Source organism: Sciurus vulgaris, assembly GCF_902686455.1.
Source record: "Sciurus vulgaris genome assembly, chromosome: 14".
In the NCBI taxonomy this organism is placed as follows: domain Eukaryota; kingdom Metazoa; phylum Chordata; class Mammalia; order Rodentia; family Sciuridae; genus Sciurus; species Sciurus vulgaris.
Genome location: NC_136475.1, coordinates 17,773,410 through 17,794,566, shown reverse-complemented (window position 1 = coordinate 17,794,566; position 21,157 = coordinate 17,773,410).

Genomic DNA, 21,157 nt, shown 5'->3' with positions numbered 1-21,157 from the left:
CCCACCTTTCCTCGGCCTACAAACCCCCAACCCCAGAATCTGGCAACCTCTACTTTTCTCCCCATTTCTAAAACTTTATCATTGAAAATGTGATAGAATTAAATAATACTTTAACCCTTAAGAACTGGATTTTTTCTACATGAAATTTTCTGAGAATTCACCCAATTTACTACATTTTTTAGTGAATTTTTTTTGGTTTTTCATTATTGTGGTATCATTATTGTGGTATGTGTGTTTATACATTTAGCTGTTGAAAGAAATATGGGTGATTTATAGTTCAGACCTTGTACATAGCTACTATGAAAACTCTTGTCCAGGTGTCATATACACGTTTTCTGTGAGATAAATATCCAAGAGTGCAAATGCTTGGATATAAAACAATGACATATAAACTTTATAGGAAACTTTCGTCTCTTTTCCAAGATGAACATTTTACCACAAATGTGGAAATTTTAAGTTTTAAAATTTGGCCATTTTAGGACAGTGTGTGAGGTCTAATGTTTCCCCAGTCTTGCAGGATTTCTTGTAACAGAATTTCTTAGACATTCTATTGGCTGTGTAGTTTTCATTTGCATTTCTCTAATGGCAAGTGATGCTGAACATCTTTTCATATGCTTACTTGCATGCACATATCCTCTTTAATGAAATGATCTTCACTTCCAATTAGATTCTTTGTATTTTTAGTTTAGTTTTTAATACATTCTACAGATTGGTCCTTAGATGGGTATGGTCTCTAAATATTCTCTCCTGGTCTGCAGATTGATTTCTCATTCTATAACACAGTCTTTCATGGAGAAGAAAAATTGCTTACTCTCATTTGGTGAAGCCCAACTTACCTGTTGTGGTCCATGTTTTGATGTCAAGTCTAAGAACTCTTTGTTTAGTTTTGCATCTTGAAGATTTTCTCATATGCACAATAAACATTTCCAGAGATTTTTCAGTTTTAAATTAGTCATTTTAATTGTCTACTAGGGAAAAAGATAGATGTAGGGAAAAAAATATGTCAGCAGAATTATATAATGGATAGATCCAAATTCCTGTCAAGCACAAGAAGAAATCATCAGAAAAAAATTGTCAGAAGTCTGGAAGACAAAAGTTAACAATGATCAAGTAAATGCTGTACAAAGAAAAATTTGCAATTTTGATTTTTTTTATAACTCCACTTTTTATTATTTTAGCTACATAAGAACAAAACTTTTGCATTGTATTGAAGACAAGTTATATTATTTCAAGGCAGATTATTATAAATTTAAAATGTTAATTGATATTCCCAGGAAATCACCAGAAAATAACTAAAACATATGTATAGAAAGAGGAGTCAAAATTCTAAACTAGAAAAAAGAAAGCAGGTATGGAGAAACTGAGGAAGAAATAAGACTTACATGGAAAATTAATACAGGCTAGGCATCTGTAATGCAAAGGTACAAAGTTCAAAATGGTCCAAAACCTGAAACTTTTTGAGTGCCAACATAATGCTCAAGTGGAAAAATTCTGCACCATATAATTTTGTTTCACAAACAAAATTATTGAAATATTGTATAAAATTACCTTCAGACTATGTGGGAAAAAAGTGTGTATCATATATAAATAAATTTCATGCTTAGACTTAGGTTTCATCGCCAAGATTTCTCATTATGTATATGAAAAGATTCAAAAAAAATAAAAATAAAAATAAAAATTCAAAACATTTCAATTAAGTACCCTCACTCTTTCACAAAACCACCAAGGTAAGTTTTCCTTATCCTTTATATTTAACATATAGATAGATTAAACTTAATTAAAATACAGAGATTAGCAGAACAAACTTCTTGAAAGCTTAATCCAATAATATGCTATCTACAGCAGACACAATTGAAATCCAAAGTTACAAGTAGTGTGAAAGACACAGGATGGAAGAAGCTGTTGTAACCATGCATATTTTAACCAAAAGAGATGAAGGTAATACACTGTCACACAAAATAGACCTTAAGTCAAAAACTAGTACAAGGGTCAAAAAGACTTAAAATATTGTCAATTTGCCAAGAAAATATAAAAGTTATTAGCATATATCTGGGCACAGTGGTGCACACCTATAATTCCAGCAACTCCAAAGGCTGAAGCAGGAGGATGAGAAGTTCAAGACCAGCCTCAACAAGTTAGGGAGTCCCTAAGCAGCTTAGCAAGCTCTTGTCTCAAAACAAAAAATAAAAAGTTCTGGGGATGTGGCTCAGTGGCTAAGTGCCCCTGGCTTCAATTCCCACTGCCAAGAAAAACAAAAACAAAAAAACAGAAGTGTGATAAACACAAGCATGCCATAAAAATAGCATTCCAAATCATAGAAAGAAAATATCAATGCAACTGAAGGGAGAAATAAAAGAATGTAGACTCCAATAGTCCTTTTACAATAATGAGTGTAATAGTAAGATTAATAAAGAGAACTTAAACATCATCATAGACAAATTTAACCAAAAAGACCTGCATAGAACTTCCACTCAATAGGAGCAGAACACACATTGTTCTCCAGGCAAAAGTGTCTCTCCCTCTTCCTCTCCTCTCCCTCTTCCATACTTTCATCTTTGTTAATTTTTGTTTGTTTGATTGCTTGCTTTCGACGTTCAAATAAATCTCTGACAAAACATTAGCTGAAAGTAATTTAAAGTTACAGAAACATCCATAATGAGAAATAGTGTTGAAAAATAGTTTGGAAGAGAGAAAATTCAGGGTTGCCACAGGCTAATCACCATCAACTGCCCAATTTTTGACAAACGATCACATGGCATACAGTGAAACCGGAAATTGTGGGTCATTTGAAGGAAAAAAATCAAAATGACAGAAAATGCCCTTAAAGAGGCCAGGATATGTGAACTACTAGACAAGAGCTTTTCAAACAACGCAGAGTTAGAGGAAAGCATGGACAAAGAACTAAAGGAAACCAGAAAAATCATACGCAACAGAAATATCTTCAGGTGTAGAAATTCTAAAAAGGAACTGAAGCAAAATATGAAGTTGAAAACTAATAATTGAAACAAAAGTTCAATAGAGAGGTCCAACAGCAGATTTAAATAGAAGAATCAGTAAACTTGAAGATGAAAATTGAAATTTCAAAGTCTGAAAAACAGATATAAAATAATTAATAAAAGTAAACAGAGCTCCATCTGGTAACAGTGGTCCACTTTATGCTTTGAATATAACCCTTGTGCTGTGCCCCAGCAACTTTACTTTTAAAATGGACATGTTTCTTTCTCTTCCTCTCTCCCTCCTCCTCCCTAATCTCTCCCCTTCCTAATCTCAGAGGGAACGGGATTACCATTCTTCCCCATCCCAGGCAGAATTATCTGTCCCTGAGTACACACCCGCCAGAGTAAGTGACACAGGCTTTGCAGCTGGTACCAGAAGACCTCAGAAATGACTACCTCCCAAATTAACAAATTAATTACAACTCCAGACAGGGAACACTTGGAATGTAGCTTTTGAGTCACCTCTTTAAAAGCCCCCGTTCCTGCTGATGGGCAGAATTCCAGCCTCTGGGACAGGAGTCCCCTGTGTTTCTCCTTTGCTAGCAAAGCAATAAGTTTTCTTTTTCTGTTTGCTCAAAACCTTGTCCTCATTATTGGATTGGCACCAAGGACAAGGACTGAGCTTTCAGCAACAGTCTGACACCATCAAATGAATTAAAATATGCACAGTATAAATCCAAGAAGAAGAGGGAGATAAAGGACCAGAAAAGTTATTAGAATAAATAATGGCTGAAACATCCCAAACTTGATGATAATCTATTCATTCATGAGGCTCAATGGACACCAAATAGTTTAAACTCAAAGAGATCAACAGAAAGACAAACTACAAAGCAACTCTGTTGAAAACCAAAGACACTCTTGAAAGTGGCAAGAAACAACAGCTCATCAGGTACAAGAGAAACTCAATTGGTTTCTTAGCTGATTTCTCGGCTGAAAACTTGGAAACTAGCAAGTGTTTTGACCATAGGTTTAAAGTGCTGAAAGAAAAAAAGATCATTCTATATTCTGCAAACTGTCCTTAACAATGATAGAAAAATTGAGATCTTCCTAGGTAAACCAAAACTGAAGAAATTCACCACAAAGAAATGCCCTGCAAAAGTGTTGAAGAATACAATACAGGTGAGAATTTGAAGATATGAGGATCTCCTTCAATAATAACCACATTGGTAAATAAGTGCATTATTATAATTTTATTCTATGGCTCTACTGTTTGTATTCTACAGGATTTAAAGTACCAATATATAAAAATAATTATAAATCTTTGTTATTGGGCAGATAATGTGTAATAATTTAATTTGTGATTCAGTAACATAAAAGAGAGAAGAGCTGACTGGTACCAACTAAAGTTGTTACCAATTAAAATTAGATAATTAGGACTTTAGACTATTGTGTTATTCCCAAGATAATCACAAAGTAAATAACATTTATTAGTCTGCTCAGGAAGGCATAGCAAAATACCACAAACTGGCTTATATATATATATATATATATATATATATATATATATATATTTCTCTTTCTCACTTCTCTCATGCTAATAGCCTATATATATATATTTTTTTTTTTTTTTTCTTCACAGTTGTAGATATTGAAATTCTAATGCCAAGGTGCCAACAGGTTTGATTTCTGGTGGGCCTCTCTTTCACTCTTGTAGATGTTTGTTCTCTTGCTTTGTTCTCACTCTCTTTTCTCTGTGCATTTGCAGAGAGACAGAGTTCTGGTTTCTACTTTTTTCCTATGGACAATGGACCTGACATAATAGGATCCCACTGTATGACACTATTTAATTTTAATTACCACCTAACAGGTCTGTTTACAAGTATAGTTACATTGGGTGTTGAGGCTGCATCATATGATTTTTAGAGGGACACAATTCAATCCATTGTCCGCCCCAATCCATGCTAAATACATGGCCTTCTCACACTCTCCCCTGTCTAATACCCCCAGATACTTTGTACATGCTATCATTAATTCTAAATCCCGTGTCTTACTAGTAATGACGTGATCAGGTATGAGCAGGACTTGAAGTGTAATTCATCTCCAAGCAAAATTCCTTCCCAGCTGTGGAACTGTGAAAACAAACAACTTCCATGCTTTTAAAATACAATGGTGGTACAAACAGAAGGCAGGCATTTCCATTACAAAAAAGAAGAAACTGGAATGAAGAGAGGGTGATGGGTCCCAAGCAAATCCAAAACCTAGCAAGGCAAATTCCACTAGCTCTTAAGGATTAAGAATAATCTGAAGGAGGATCGAAGATGGTCAACTAGAGGGAGGCTGCATTCCTTGTCTCTCTGGGACTAGGACTCACACAGAGGAAACACTGTTTCCCTGCAAGAAAGTCCTCACTGCCCACTGATGCCTTGCTCTCTGCCCCGTTGGTCCGCAGCAATCACCAGCCCTTTGCCAGTATGTCATCCGCCTTTCAAGTGCAGATTGCTCACTGACAGTGGCCAACTACTAACCAGTTGCCCACTTGCCTGCCTTTTGCCTGCCATTGCCCACCTTTAGCCTGCACATTGACCACCACCAGACGTCTATCCAGTGAGTGCCTGCCATTTGTCTGTAGACCTTCTGCCTGTGGAGTGCCCACTGCCTGTTACTGCCTTGAAGTCCAGTGACAGGGTACCCCTAGGTTTGGTTACACACAGCTGCCACCATCTTGGGACACCAGCCAGGGCCTGAGAGTTCAGGGTCAAGGGGTCTGTAGATTTGCTGCTGTCATCCCTGCCATCTTGGGGAATGGCTGCCTCAGTCTGGGGACACTGGCCATGGTCTGGAAATACATTGTGGGGTACCCCCAGGTCTGCTTGCACCTGAGGTCTTCCTGCTGGGTGTGCTCATGGCTGCCATCTGGCTGCCTCTTTGCAGGGTTGCTCCTTTGTGTGAGCATTATCACTGGTGTCTCCCTGCAAGTCACAACAGCATTGAGATCTTGGGACTGCAGCAAGGCAGAGCCTGGGGAATCTGAAGCCCCGGTCCATCAGATGGCAGCTGGTTCTATGTGGTCTGGTCTGGGCCTGACAAGCCTGTGGAAAGCTGGAAACTGGGGTCAGTTCCCTGGTGGGGTGGAGCACAGGTTAGAGAAACTGGAGAAAACGGGGCTCTTTCCAGCTCAGTGAGTCCTGAAGTGCACAGGGATGGAAGGGACTGGCTACAGTGTATGGTAAGACTGGAAGAGGGCATGAAGGCATCTTGCTGTCTGTTTACCCAGCCAACTGGTCCAGCACCCCCAGACTGGAGCTACCATTAAACTTCATACAACCCTTCCTCAGTGGAGAAGGGAAGCTGAGAAAATTTTTTGAAAATCAATGGAAACAATGGTCAATTTTCCATAGATGTTTTCTCCCCCACCTCACATCTCTACCCTCTTTAGATCCAAATATTTTTCATGCATCAATTTATTGAACAGTGGAATGTCTGAATAGTATATGACAGTTTGGTTGTATATTCTTGTAGTTTTACTTTTTAAAAAAAAAATCTGTATGTATATTTTCTCTCATTTATCTGTCCCCTGAATTCTCTTTCTCACTTCTCTCATGCTAATAGCCAAACTTTTACTCCTTTGCTCTTACTACACATTTTACCTCTGTCCTCCTCCCTCATAAACATCACATCCTACACTACTTCTGAATCTCATTGTTCATCATTTGAAACAGTAAATCCTTTTCAGCATACTTGCTGTTTATATTGTAGACAACAACTGAACACATCATTTCCGTCTATTGTGACAAAACCGTAGACACGTTAATAGGAGATATTTGGTTTAAGGTTGTATATCGTTTGCATAAAGTGCTGTTAATATTGGTTTTCCCCTCAATGGTGAGGTACTGCAAGTCTTCAGGAAGACTATAAGATTGCAGGGTAGAAACTGTACTGCCTCAGATCAAAACCACTAGATGGGAAGACACACAAACAATATGAAAAAACAAGAGAACAAAGCACCTCAAACAAACCAAGATGCTCCAACAATAGAATCAGTAGACAACACAGTAGAAGAAATGTCAGAGAGGGAGTTTAGAATCTACATAGTTCAGCTGCTCTGTGAAGTATAGTATAAGGAGGGAAATCAAAGAGCAAATGAAGGAAGTGAAAGATCACTGCAATAAAGAGTTAGAGATTCTGAAAAAGAAAAAGCAGAAATCCTCAAAATGAAGGATTCAATAAACCAAATTACAAATTCAATAGAAAGTATCACCAACAGACTAGACCACTTGGAAGACAGAACTTCAGACAATGAAGACCAAATACATACTCTTGAAAATAAAGTCAACCATAAAGAGATAGTAAGAAACCATGAACAGAGCTTCCAAGAAATATGGGATAACATGTAAAGACCAAATTTAAGATTTATCAGAATAGATGAAGGCATGGAGATACAAACCAAAAGAATACACAATCTTTTCAATGATATAATATTAGAAAATTTACTAAATCTAAAGAATGAAATGGAAAATCATCACAAGAGGCTTATAGGACCCCAAATGTACAAAATTACAGCAGACCCACACCAAGGCATATATGACAAGAATGACTAACATACAGAATAAGAATAGAAGTTTAAAGGTTGTGAGAGAAAAAAAAAAATCAGATTACATATGGGGGGAAACAATTTGAATTTCAACTGATTTCTCAACCCAGACCCTCAGTGCCAGAAGGTCCTGGAACAACATATATCAAGCTCTGATAGAAAATGCAAACCAAGAATTTTATATTCAGTGAAACTAAGCTTCATATTTGAAGATGAGGTAAAAGTTATGTTCCATGATGAACAAAAGTTAAAAGAATTCACAACTAGAAAGCCTGCACTATGAGAACATTGTCAGCAAACTATTCCATGAGGAGGAAATGAAAAAAAAAAAATAATGAAAACCAGCAAAGGGAGGAACTACACTAAAGTCAAACAAAGGAGAAACTAAGTCCAGCTGAAAACCAAAAATAAGCCAAAATGACCAGGAATACAAAACATATCTCAATAATAATCCTGAATGTTAAGATCTAAACTCATCAATCAAAAGACATAGACTGGCAGATTGGATTAAAAACAAGACCCAACAATATGCTGTCTCCAAGAGATTCATCTCGTAGGCAAAGACATCCACAAAATGAAGGTGAAAGGTCGGGAAAAAAATATATCACTCACATCACTATATAAACAAGCAGGGTTTCTATCCTCATATCAGGTAAAGTGGACTTCAAGCCAAAATTAGCCAGAACGTATAAAGGACATTTCACAGTGCTCAGGGAAATCACACATCAACAAGACATGACAATTGTAAATTTATATGCCCCAAACAATGGAACATCTATGTAGATCAAACAAACCCTTCTCAATTTCAAAAAGCAAATAGATCACAACACAATAATACTGGGTGACTTTAACACACTTATCTCAGTACTGGATAGATTTTTCAAATAAAATCTAAATAAAGAAACTGTAGAACTAAATAGTACAATCAATAATTTAGACTTAATTGACATATATAGAGTATTTCATATATCATCAAGCAAATACACATTCTTCTCAGCAGCACATGGATCCTTTACTAAAATAGACCATATGTTATGCTACAAAGCAGCCCTTGTTCAACATACAGAAATCAATAAACATAATACATCACATCAATATACTTAAAGATAAGAATCATATGATTATCTCAATAGATGCAGAAAAAACATTTAATAAAATGCAGCACCTTTTCATGTTCAAAACACTAGAAAAACTAGCAGTAATAGGAACATACCTCAAAACTGTAAAGGTCTCTATGCTAAGCCCAAGGCCAATATCATTCCAAATGGAGAAAAATTAAAAGAATTCCCCTGAAAAACTGGAACAAAACAGGGATGCCCTCTTTCACTACTTCTCTTCAACATCGTCCTGGAAACTCTAGCCACAGCAATGGGACAAAGGAAAGAAATGAAAGGAATACGAATAGGAAAGAAGAACTCAAGCTATTACCATTTGCTGACAACATGATTCTATATTTAGAGGATCCAAAAAACTCCACCAGAAAACTTCTAGAACTAATAAATGAATTCAGCAAAGTAGCAGGATATAAAATCAACACTCATAAATCTAATACAGTTCTATACATCAGAGATGAAGCCCTGAAAGAGAAATTAGGAGACAGCCCCATTCACAATAGCCTGAAAAAAATTGAAATACTTGGGAATCAACCTAGCAAAAGAGGAGAGAGACCTCTACAGTGAAAACTACAGAACGCTAAATAAATAAATTGAAGAATACCTTAAAAGATAGAAAGATTTCCCATGCTCTTGGGTAGGCAGAATTAATATTGCCAAAATGGTCATACTATCAAAACAGTCATACAGATTTAATACAATACCTATTAAAATCCCAATGACATTCCTCATAGAACTAGAAAAAGCAATCACAAAATTCATTTGGAATAATTAGAGACCCAAAATTTCCAAAGCAATCCTTAGCAAGAAAATGAAGTAGAAGGAATCACAATACCAGACTTAAACTATTCTACAGAGCAATAGAAACAAAAATGGCATGGTATTGGCACCAAAATAGACACATAGACCAATAGTACAGAATCAAGGACACAGAGACAAACCCACATAAATATGATTATCTCATACTAGACACAGGTGCCAAAAACATACATTGGATAAAAGAGAGCCTATTCAGCAAATGATACTGGGGAAACTGGAAATTCATATGTAGCAAAATGAAATTAAACCTCTATCTCTCACCTTGCACAAAAATCAACTCAAAGTGGTTTAAAGACAGGCACTGGAACAGCAACCCTGTGCCTAATAGAAGGAAAAGTAGGGACCAAATCTCCACCATATCAGCTTAGCAACTGACTTCCTTAACCAAAGTCCTAAAACACAAGTAGTAAAATCAAGAATCAATAAATGTAATGAACTCAAACCAAAAAGCTTCTTCTCAGAAAAGGAAACAATCAATAACATGAAGAGAGAGCCTATAGAATGGGAGAAAATCTTTACCACCTGCACTTCAAAGACTAATCTCCAGGATATATAGAGAACTCAAAAAATTTAACACTAAAAAACCAAATAGCCCAATTGATAAATCATCTAAGGAACTGAACAGATCCTTCACAGAAGGTGAAAGATAGTTGATCAACAAACATATGAGAAAATGTTCAACATCTCTAGCAATTAGAGAAATGCAAATTAAATCTACTCTAAGATCTCATCTCACTCCAGTCATAATGGCAATTATCAAGAATACAAACATCAATAAGTGGTGTCAAGGATGTGTGGGAAAAGATACACTCATACATTGCTGGGGGGACTGCAAATTGGTGCAACCACTATCGCAAAAGCAGTACAGAGATTTCTTAGAAATCTTAGAGTGGAACCACCATTTGATTCAGTTATCCCACTCCTCAGTTTATACCCAAAGAACTTAAAATCAGCATACAACAATGACAAATTCACATTAATGTCTATAGCAGCTCAATTTACAATAGCTAAACTATGGAACCAACCTAGATGCCCTTCAGCAGATGAATGGGTAAAGAAAATATGGTACATATGCACAATGGAATATTACTCAGCCTTAAAGAAGAATGAAATTATGACATTTGCAAGTAAATGGATGGAGCTGGAGAATATAATGCTAAGTGAAATAAAGCCAATCACAAAAAACCAAAGGTCAAATGGTTTCTCTGATGAGAGGATGCTAATCTATAGTTGAGGGAGAGGAATAAAAGGAACTGTGTGTAGAGGGGAGTGAGAGGAGAGTAGGGGTAGTGGGGATGAGAAGGACAGTAGAATAAGATGGACATTATTACACTATATACCTGCATGATTGCATTACTGGTGTGACTCTGCACTCTGTTCTGCTAGAGGAAGGAAAAGTTGTGTTCCATTTGTGTACAATGTGTCAAAATGCATTCTACCATCATGTATAAATAATTAGAACAGATTAAAAACTAAAAGAAAAGAACAATCCTCTTTAATTTGGTGCTGAGCCCTGTAGGAGTGGCCACATTATACCCATGACCAGAGGTCTTCACCAGAAGCACATTTATTTATTTGGGTACTGGGGATTAAAATCAGGGGCACTCAACCCTGAGCCACATCCCCAGCCCTGTTTTGTATTTTATTCAGAGACAGGGTCTCACTGAGTTGCTCAGTGCCTTGCTTTTTCTGAGGCTGGCTTTGAACTCTCAATCCTCCTGTCTCAGGCTCTGGAGCCACTGAATTACAGGCATGCACCACCACACCAGGCTCAGAAGCACTTTTAATTTTCATATTTCTGTCAACACTTTATTTTTGATGACTTATGCATTCTCAAAATTAAAACAATCCTTTTCTACTGCTTTCTTTTATTAATAAAGTTCTTTCCAGAATTAGTTGTACCCCAAATCACTTTGAGGCCATATATGCTATTTCTTGACACATCTCTGAATTCTTCCTGACTTTAGCCATTTTATAGTTCCAATGCTACCTCAACAGTTTTAGCTATTTGTTACAGCAGAAACTCACATCATGGTCCAGAAATCTGTATTGTTCAGATCGTGCTACAATAACTGAACCATAGACTAGAGGACTGAGACAGTGAGCATTCGTCTTCTTCAGTTCCAAGATCAAGGTGTCAGAGGTTAGATTCCCAGAGGCCTCTCTTCCTGGCTGGAGGCAGCTGCCTTTTCACCCAGCCCTCATGTGATCTTCTGTGGATACGGGGGTGGGAGAGGGGAGGGGAGTGCTGGTGCTTCTCCCCTAGTCCTTCTAGAAGAAGATACCACCTGTGTGGCCTCATTTCGCCTCACCTTTTCAATGACTACTTCCGTACAGAGTTACTTTGGAAGTTGGATCTGTAGTATATGAATTGGGTAAGAAAAAGTGGGAATAAAACAGGTTACCACAAACAACATCCACTGAAGAGTACAGGCAGTACTGGAGGAAATGAAGGGGAAAATCTATAAGAAGATAGAAAACAAGTGGCAAGCATTAGAAGCAAATCCTTTTTTTTACAGATGATTACTTTAAATGTAAGTTAATTAAAGTATCCAAACAAAAAGGGCAGAGATTGGCAGAATAGATTTAAAGAAACATATTGCTCCTCTGAGTGGTAGTTGCCTTTACTGAGAGCAATGAGGGGGTGGAGAGAAACTGTCTACTGTGGAAGAGGTTTACTTCTGGGTATTTTGGACATAAATATAAGTGTTTGCTACACAACAGTGTGAATGCACTAACTGACTGCTCACTTCAAAGAAGTTAATTTCATGTTATGCAATTTTTACCTCATGAAATTAGTTTTAGAAAGAGCAACAAAGCCAGTATTTGGATATGAAAAAAATAGATAAATGAACTAAGTCTTTGGAAGAATATAACAGAATCTGACACCAAACCTTCCCATTGCCCAAGACAAATTACTCAATAGTGAACCAACAGAAAAAATGTGACCAATTCTCAATTGAGAAGATAATAACAGGGAACTTGACACAGTGGCACTGTAAGTAGACAAGAGTATTAAAGCATTAACTCTTCTTAATTACATGAGAAAAATGTCATGCTGCATGAAGGGATATAAAATGTAGCAAAGGTAGGGTTTTATTAGGAGAAGACAGAAATTCCACAACCATAAATGCAATACTCAAAATTTAAGATGAATCGAAAGGGGTAATAGCAAAAATAGTGATCATGGAAAAAAAGAGCAAATTTAAAGACAGATCAATAAAAATTTTCCAGTCAAAAGTTATATGTGTGTGTGTGTGTGTGTGTACAGTATACATATGTATATGTGTATATATATGTATATATATATATTTAAAGTTACATATATATACATACATATAACAAGAATAACACCAAGACCTGGAAGAAACATAGAGAAATAATAACCTGTGTCCACAAAAAAAATTCTTGTTCACAGCAGCTTTATGCATAATCATTAAAATCTAAAAGAAATCCAAAAGCCTATTAGTTAGAACTTCAATAACCAACCACACAATGAAATATGACAATAAAAAGGAACAATTATCTACCCACTTAACAACCTGGAACATTCTCAAAATTATTATGCTAAATGCAAATATGTACTATATCATTCCATTTCATGGGGTTTGAGCACAAGCAAGATTAATGAAAGAAAAATCCAAACATCATTTTTCTCTGAGGGAATAAAAGTGGGGATTGATTCAGAGTATAAGGAAAGTTCTGGGGCAAGAATAATGTTTTAGAACTTGGTCAGTGTTTGAGTTACTCTGATGTTTGCATTTATTTATCATATAATACCTTCAAGATTCCTGCATTTTGTTTCATGTAAATTCTGCTTCAACAGAAAAATATGCTGTGTGTATAGGTATTGAACTTTAGCTAATGATACACTAGGTGAAATATTTAGGGGGAATTGCATTTATGTCATTTACTCTGCTATGCATCAAGTAAATGAAATAATTGATAAATGGATAGAAAGATGGGTCAATAGTTATATGAGATTACAAAATATGAATGGTTGAATCTAGGTACTTTGTATACAGGTGCGAGCATTGATACATTCCAAACTTGATATTTGTTTGAATATTTTCATAACAAAAAGAAAAATGTCCAAAAGGAAAAATAACATACAATTTCCAAGAACCATAGTAAGAACACTAGCATTAGAGAAAGTCATTGAATTTAGAATATATTATTCATCATTGTTATACTTTCATAGATCTCAGCCAAATAGCTCCTATATAACTGCCCATTTTAAAAGTTTGAAGATTGATTTATCATATGCAAATTATCATAAGGGAACAAGAAAACAATTAGTTTATGCTAGGCAATTGCATTTAAATCAAAATGATTTGTATCCAAGTGAATAATTATAATGCTATTGTCAGAACTGAATAACAGACTGTTTAATAAAATAACAACAAAACAGTTTCTCCCCCACAAATTTTAATCCCTATTTTTTCTCCATATTTCTTGCCAATAATCTTTTCATTTACAACTTTGCTTTTTCTCTTCAACTTTTTATTATAATATTGCAAAAGTAGTATAAGATATAAAGATTTTAAATGAAAACTATGTACAATTTGGGAATAGAGGAAATAACAAACTGAGTGTAGGATCAGGCAAGATGGTACACACCTGTAAGTAATCCCAGGAACTTAAGAGGCTGAGGCCTCAGTAACTGAGGGCAGTTTTAGTCAGCTTTTTGCTGCTGTAACAAAAAGATCTGACAAGAACAAATAGAGGAGGAAAAGTTTATTCGAGGACTCATGATTTCAGAGATCTTATCCATAGATGTCTGGCTCCATTGCTGTGGGCCTGAAGTGAGGCAGAACATCCTGGTGGAAGAGTGTGCTGTAGGAAAGCAGGTTGGCACATCACACCAGGAGGCAGAGACAGAACTCTCCTCATCACAACAAAACATAAACTCCAAATGCACACCCCAATAACCTTCCTCCTCCACCTGCACCCTACCTGCCTATAGTCATCACTCAGTTAGTCCCTATCAGGGGATTAACCCAATGATTAGGTTAAGGTCCTCAAAACCCAATCATTTCACCCCTAAACTTTCTTGCATATTTTCACACACGAACTTTTGGGGAACAACACATATCTAAACCATAACAAGGTCCTAAGCAACTTAGACTCCCATCTCAAAACAAAACAAAAACAAAGAGCTGGGGATATAGCTCAGTGGTAAAGCACCCTGTGTTCAATCTCCACTGCAGAAATAAGGAAGGAAGGAAGGAAGGAAGGAAGGAAGGAAGGAAGGAAGGAAGGAAGGAAGGAAGGAAGGAAGGAAGGAAGGAAGGAAGGAAGGAAGGAAGGAAGGAAGGAAAGGAGGGAGGAAGGAAGGAAGGAAGGAAGGAAGGAAGGAAAGGAGGGAGGGAGGGAGGGAGAGGAAGGAAGGGAGGAAGGAAGGAAAAAGGAAGGAAGAAAGAAAAGAGAGAAAGGAAGAAAGAAAGAAAGAAAGAAAAGGGAGGGAGGGAGGGAAAGAAATGACAAAACCGTGTAGAAGCTTAGTTTATACAGTTGTTAAGAATCATTCATTTGGGTTGGAAGGGACTCTTAGATCTGTCACCAGTGGACTGCGTGACCTATGAAAATTAGTGCAAATTAAACCTACAATAATGTATATGTACATGACCACTAAAATGGCTACTTTTGTTCTTTCTTTCAAAATCTGTTTATTACCACAGCTTTGATTGAGTGATTTATCATATATTTATATATTTTAAGTGTCTCTCTGTGCTGAATATATAGCATTATAATGATTCACTTGGGTACGAATCATTTTGATTTAATGCAATTGGCTAGCATATACTAAAATTTTCTCTTCTGGGAAAGTAAAGCAGTTTGAGGAATATAAGTTTTGATTAGTTACATTCCAGGCATGGTGCTAAGTGTCGAGTATATCAGGATGAATGGAGCATGACTTTCCCATTTTCAGAGTTCACAGGATAACAGAAACAGACAAACAATCTCAGAAAATTGATGCTGTGTAGCAAGAACAATGGAAGAGTTGTCCCAGAGAGGAACAAAGTACCCAGAATGGGCTTCAACCAGGACCATTGAAGGTTCTCTCCAATCCATATTTGTGATGAGTCTGAAAGAATGAAAAAATGGTTGAGTTCACATGAGGTGGCCCAGATAAAAAGGTCTTCCTCCAAGAGAACTGGGAACAGTTGGCAAGGACAGAGTGTCAAACAAAGGCAGGAGAAGCCACTGAGAAATAAGCAGCTCCAAGTCTCTTCCACAGGTACCTCTATGCAAAGCATCACTGCCACGTCTCCCAGCCCTACCCACGACGGCACCCCCTGGATTTAGTTATGATTGGTTAAAACGCCCTTAGTCTCTGATGTGGTATACAGAATGTATAAACTCCTGAACACCCTGATGTTATTTTTAGCAAAGTATTTCTTTGTGGGCAGACGCACCAGCTGTGTAATAAGCTGCCATTACAGCTGGGCCATCAGCAGCTTCAACAATGAATCCAAGTGACAATGAATAGAGGAGACCACAGCAACAATTGCTTACCATGTACTATTGAACACCACTAGGAAAACACCCATTGCACTTGGTGTTTTAAAATAGTGCACTTCTTGACTTATAATGGGGTTACATCCTATGAAATCCATTGTAAGTTGAAAATGACATATCAAAATTTTCAAAACCGCATTTAGTACACTCAACATGCTGAACATCATAGCTTAGCTTAACCTAATTAAACTGTCTCAAAACACTTATAGTAGCTAACACTTGGGCAAAATCACCTAACACGAAGCCTATGTTATGATGAAGTGTTGAATGTCTCATGTAATTTATTGAATATTGTACAGAACACTATAGAACATAGGCTGTTTATCCTCATGATCAGGTGAACTGATCTGAAAGCTGTGTCTTCCTGGCACTGTCCATTTCTAGAGAGTGTACTGCATCAAATTTCACTAGCCTAGAGAAAGATCCAAAGAAAAGTAGAGTTTCAAAGTGGATGTCTATCACTTTCATACCCTTGTAAAGTTTACAAATCATAGATCAAACCATTGTCAGTCTGGGACCACATATATACAACTTCAATTAATCCATACATTACTATGAGATCAACAATAACCTTGTACATTTTTTATTTCCACTTTACAGATAAGGAAATTATAGCTTAAAGAAGACAGAATAGTTTGGTGAACTATTCACCAAATCAGTATGAGCTAAAATTGTCTGCTTTGACTTGAAAGTTCTTTCTACTCCAAAATGCAGTAGAGTCTCCCCAAATCAGCTGATCCTCAGGATCATTGGGAAAGTTTTGAAAGAAAACCAGATTCCCCAACCTTTGCTTGAGATTAATCAGAATTCTGTAAAATTCTGTAGGGCCTCAAGAACTGCAATTTTTAAAGCATGGTATAATCCCAATGATATCCCCGGTTTGAAAATGACCAACCAATTATAACCAAAGTAGAACATAATTGATTCAAAATTACGAAAGTTTCAAGTTAAAATTGTATGGGGAAACTGGGACGCTATGAAGGGTAAATGACTTAAGGAGAAGTGGGTCCTCAAAATTCAATTTGTATTTTGATTTATATTTGAGTTATTTTCAAAATGTTTACACAGTTATGACCTTCTTAAAGTTATGATTAATGTTTGGGAAGAAAATTGTTGCTGATGCTGCAACAGATCATATGTTGTGTAGCAAGATCGCAGACTTTAAGCTCATTAAGGACAGGAATTTTTTGTTTCGATTATGTGTATATATACCCAGTACCTATCATGATTCTTGACACATATCGGTCCTCCCAAGTGTTTGTTGAATGAGCAAATGTTTCCCTCTCCAGGAAGAATAATTCAGTTTAACTAAGACCTTTCATCTCTGCTTCCCCTAAAATCTGTGTATACACATACACAAAGCATTTATAATAGTATATTAAAGTAAAGGTTTTGCTTATTTCTTCTTTCTTTTCAAGGATGATAAGTTGCTAAGGGCAAGGGCGATATATCACTTTCTACATGCATTCTCAGTACTTAGATCAATGCTTGGAACATAAAAGGCACTTAGGAAATGAGTGTTAAATAAATGATTTGTAAATACAAAACCTGCTTTTTATCCTCTAAAGCTATAATTGATCTCCCATTGACTTCTATTTCCCTAACTAAAATCATGATGACATATCCTCAGGAGAGCAGTAGAGGAAGAGGTGCACATAGAAGACAAGAGAGACCTGCGTCTGGGAGGGAACACATGAGTGCACATGCAGGATCATCTGTAGATCAGACAGGACTGGCCAGATGAGGAAATGTCTCCCCAGAACTAGACTCAATACATCAGAAGTTGTCATTTTCAACTGGTTCTTTTCATCATGAAGGACAACAGCTCTGCCAGGCCAGGTTATTTTTGGCCATGTTCAAGGTCATTGTCCCTACTCAGATCTGGCACTGAGTCTAGAGTCTGGCATGCCCCGCTTTTCAAAGTGGATTAGGTCCCCCATTCCCTCCCTTCCCTAGACCGTGAGCTCTGGCTGCACTCCGGATTCTCATACCTAAATGCCTGGTGATGTTCTCTGAGGACAGGCACCTCTTCAGTCCCTCTTTGCACCTGAGTCATACTCCCTGACCTTAGCTCTATGCTCTATTTCAAGATGTGCAATTGCACAAGCGTGTCCTGCTACAACCGTAAGCTTTGTGTCATCACCATCTTTCAGTACATTCTGGAAGGAACAATGTAAATGAACATGTGGCTAAAGTCCAGAATCAGAAATTGATTATAACTGCTAAAAACAAAACAATGAATAAATGACTGTCTTTTAAAATACATGAGTAATTATATGATATTCCATCTCTGTCTTCCCTTGGTCAGTTCTTTAAAATTGTTCACTTTTTTTGACCTTCCTGTATACAAATGGAGTTGGTTCCCTTGAAAGGCTAAGTCTTCCAGAAAAGCATTTAGCTAATTACAAAAGCCAGTTGACATAACTGTCCATGCTGGCCTTCTGCCTTGTCTTAAATTCTCTTAACTCAAAGAAGGCTGCTAGATACAGTGATCATTTATACGGAGAACAAAGAAAAGAGATAATTACATAAATTTGAAAAATACTTTCTCAATCCAGTGTAAAACAATGGGAGATAGTCTGAAATTTAGCCTAGAGGGAGGTGGACAGTAGCTAAGATGTACTCTTACTCATTCTATCAGTTATTTAATGTGAACATTTCACTGTTTAATAAACTGTCATAGTGGAATATGGAAAGATGTGAGAAATTGGCCCCAGGGCTTGTACCTTTGTGGTGTGTGGCTCTTTTATACTATTCTCTCTTTCATACCCTTTTTCCTTAAAACCCACATGCATATATACATATACACAAATATGTATATGTAAATATATTTACACACATACCTAGACATATGAAGACATCTATAGATATATATTTATATTCATGAATATGTAAATAATCTGGGTAAAAAATACACATATGTAGGTATATAAATAGATATATTGTAAAGTAATACAGCAAATTTTTTGCAAACTATAACAGGATGTTTAAGCAGACAAGCAACTTAGCTGGCTCAGTAAGGAGAGATATCCTGTCTTGCTTGTGTGTTAATTTCCTATTTCTGGATAACTCCTAGAGTCTTTCATTGTAACCTTATTTTCAAGAGAAGGGTTATGAATGTTTTTAAAAAAGAATAGCTTCCCAAATCTTCCTGAAGTGTCTCCTTAGGGATTCCATCAGAAAGGATGCTGAGATCAGCCTCCACAGAGGCCCACCAGAGATAGGGCTATGGGGGAGGGGGGACGTGGGGGGATTGGTCTTCATAGAGAAGGTTCAGGAAACTGGCTACTGGGAGTCTGGGAAGCCAAGAATGTGGTCCTCTCTCAGGGTCTCAGTGCTTTGCCTCCTATCACTTGTAGGGAAGTTAGATTAGAAATGACCTTAGAGAATTACACTCTCCTTTCTTGGGGAATGGCAGTGACTTGCCGGGAGGTGGGGAGACCAGCCAGCCCTGGTGGCCGGGAGTCCAGTCTCGGTCCCCGCCCCGGGACCCCAGTCCCCTTCGCACCCACAACCAGCGCGAGGGCACAGTCCCCAGCACACGCCCCAGCACCACTTCCCTCTGACGTCCGCCTCTGAGATCTGAGATCGCCCCCGCCTGCCGCTCTTATAAAGGGGACTTTTCCCAATACTTGAATTGATCACCACCTCGCCCCGCAGCACGCCCTCCACCGGCGCCCGCACCTGTCAACTCTGTGCGCTTCCAGGATCGTGGCGACGCGGGGTGAGAAGCAGCCTCCACCCGCTGACCCGGGTCGCCTGGCCCTGCCCCCGCAGCAGGCACCCTGACCGGTCCCCACCGGTCCTCACTGCACCGCGCACAGTGCTGGGGCGGCGGCTGGAGAGCAGCGGCGGCGGAGGAGCGCTTCCCGGCGCCACGACCATTCCAGGTAGGAACAGGCGGCTTCCCTCTCCGGAGCCGCTGAGCTGCTCCCTCCGGGACGCTGTGAGCGCGGGCACCCGCTGTTTTAGAGCGAAGGGAGGTGGCTCTTTGGCCTCTCGGTGGGGATGCTAGGGCGGCTCAGCTCGCAGGCACTTGTGGCTCTCCAGGTGCGAGCGGCTAATGAGTGCAAGATAACGGCAGAGGGGCGCAGAAAACACCCCAGGGGCCGGGGGAGCCCTCGGACCCGGAGCAGGAGAAAAGAACTTGCCCACCGGGTTGCTCACCATGGCGCAGCCCACCCAGACTGCCGCGCTTCTCTTGCCTCCTGTGCATTCCTGGGAGGTTAGTAGTTTTGCCCAGTGTCTCATCACCCACCTGCCACTTGTGTGCACAAATATCTGAGTTTCCACCGGAAACTTCTCTGTGTGAATCGGGGTGCATGTAATAGCCCTGGCCATGAGGCTAATAAAATAAAAGAGAACAAGAATTACAGAGCGCTAAGACTTTAGACCTTGACATCTGTCTTTTAAGAGTTTTGCGTTTTAATACCTTTGACCCTCTGCTGTTTTCAGGCAACACCTTTTTTAAAATCATTTTCTTATAGATACCACTAATGGGGGTGTGTGAATTGAAGGAAGAACAATGGAAAAACGAGAGGCAGAACCTTTAAACCTCAAGAATATATTTAGTTGTCGCAATAACTTGAACCACACAGGAACTTGTTGAAAATGTGGAGTTGATGCATTTTTAAATAGATTCTCCCACAGTTTGTTTTCTCCCTCCAGATACTTTCAGGTTAGATACTTTTTGGAGCCATTTTCTGAAATCTTGTAAAAGAATGAAAGAATGAACACATTTTAAAAAATTCTTGGTGTATCTCTTGATGATAAACCAATGATACTGAATAATTCTAGAGTAGTAACTGTTTTAAAAGGCAAATACAATCACACACTTCGGAAATGATTTCTTGACAGAATTACTGAGTTAAGATTCAAGACAAGGTTAATGTGAAATTGAAAAAGAAAATTAGGATACACCAAGAGTTCATGGTTCTATTTGTTAAGCAGCTCCCTCTGCCCTTTTTTTTTTTTTTTTTTTTCTGTTTCTTGAAAAGTCAGGACATTATTAAACTGTTAAATAGGGGTAGAACAATATAGTGGACACTTGTTGGCCATGACCAAATTCACATGTGACTTCAGTGCACTCTTTTCTTTAAGTGGCACCGGATCTCTCAGGAGCCAGCTGGCTTATCCTGGCTGCCTGTGTAGGCACAGTGCTAGGCCTGCTATTTTAT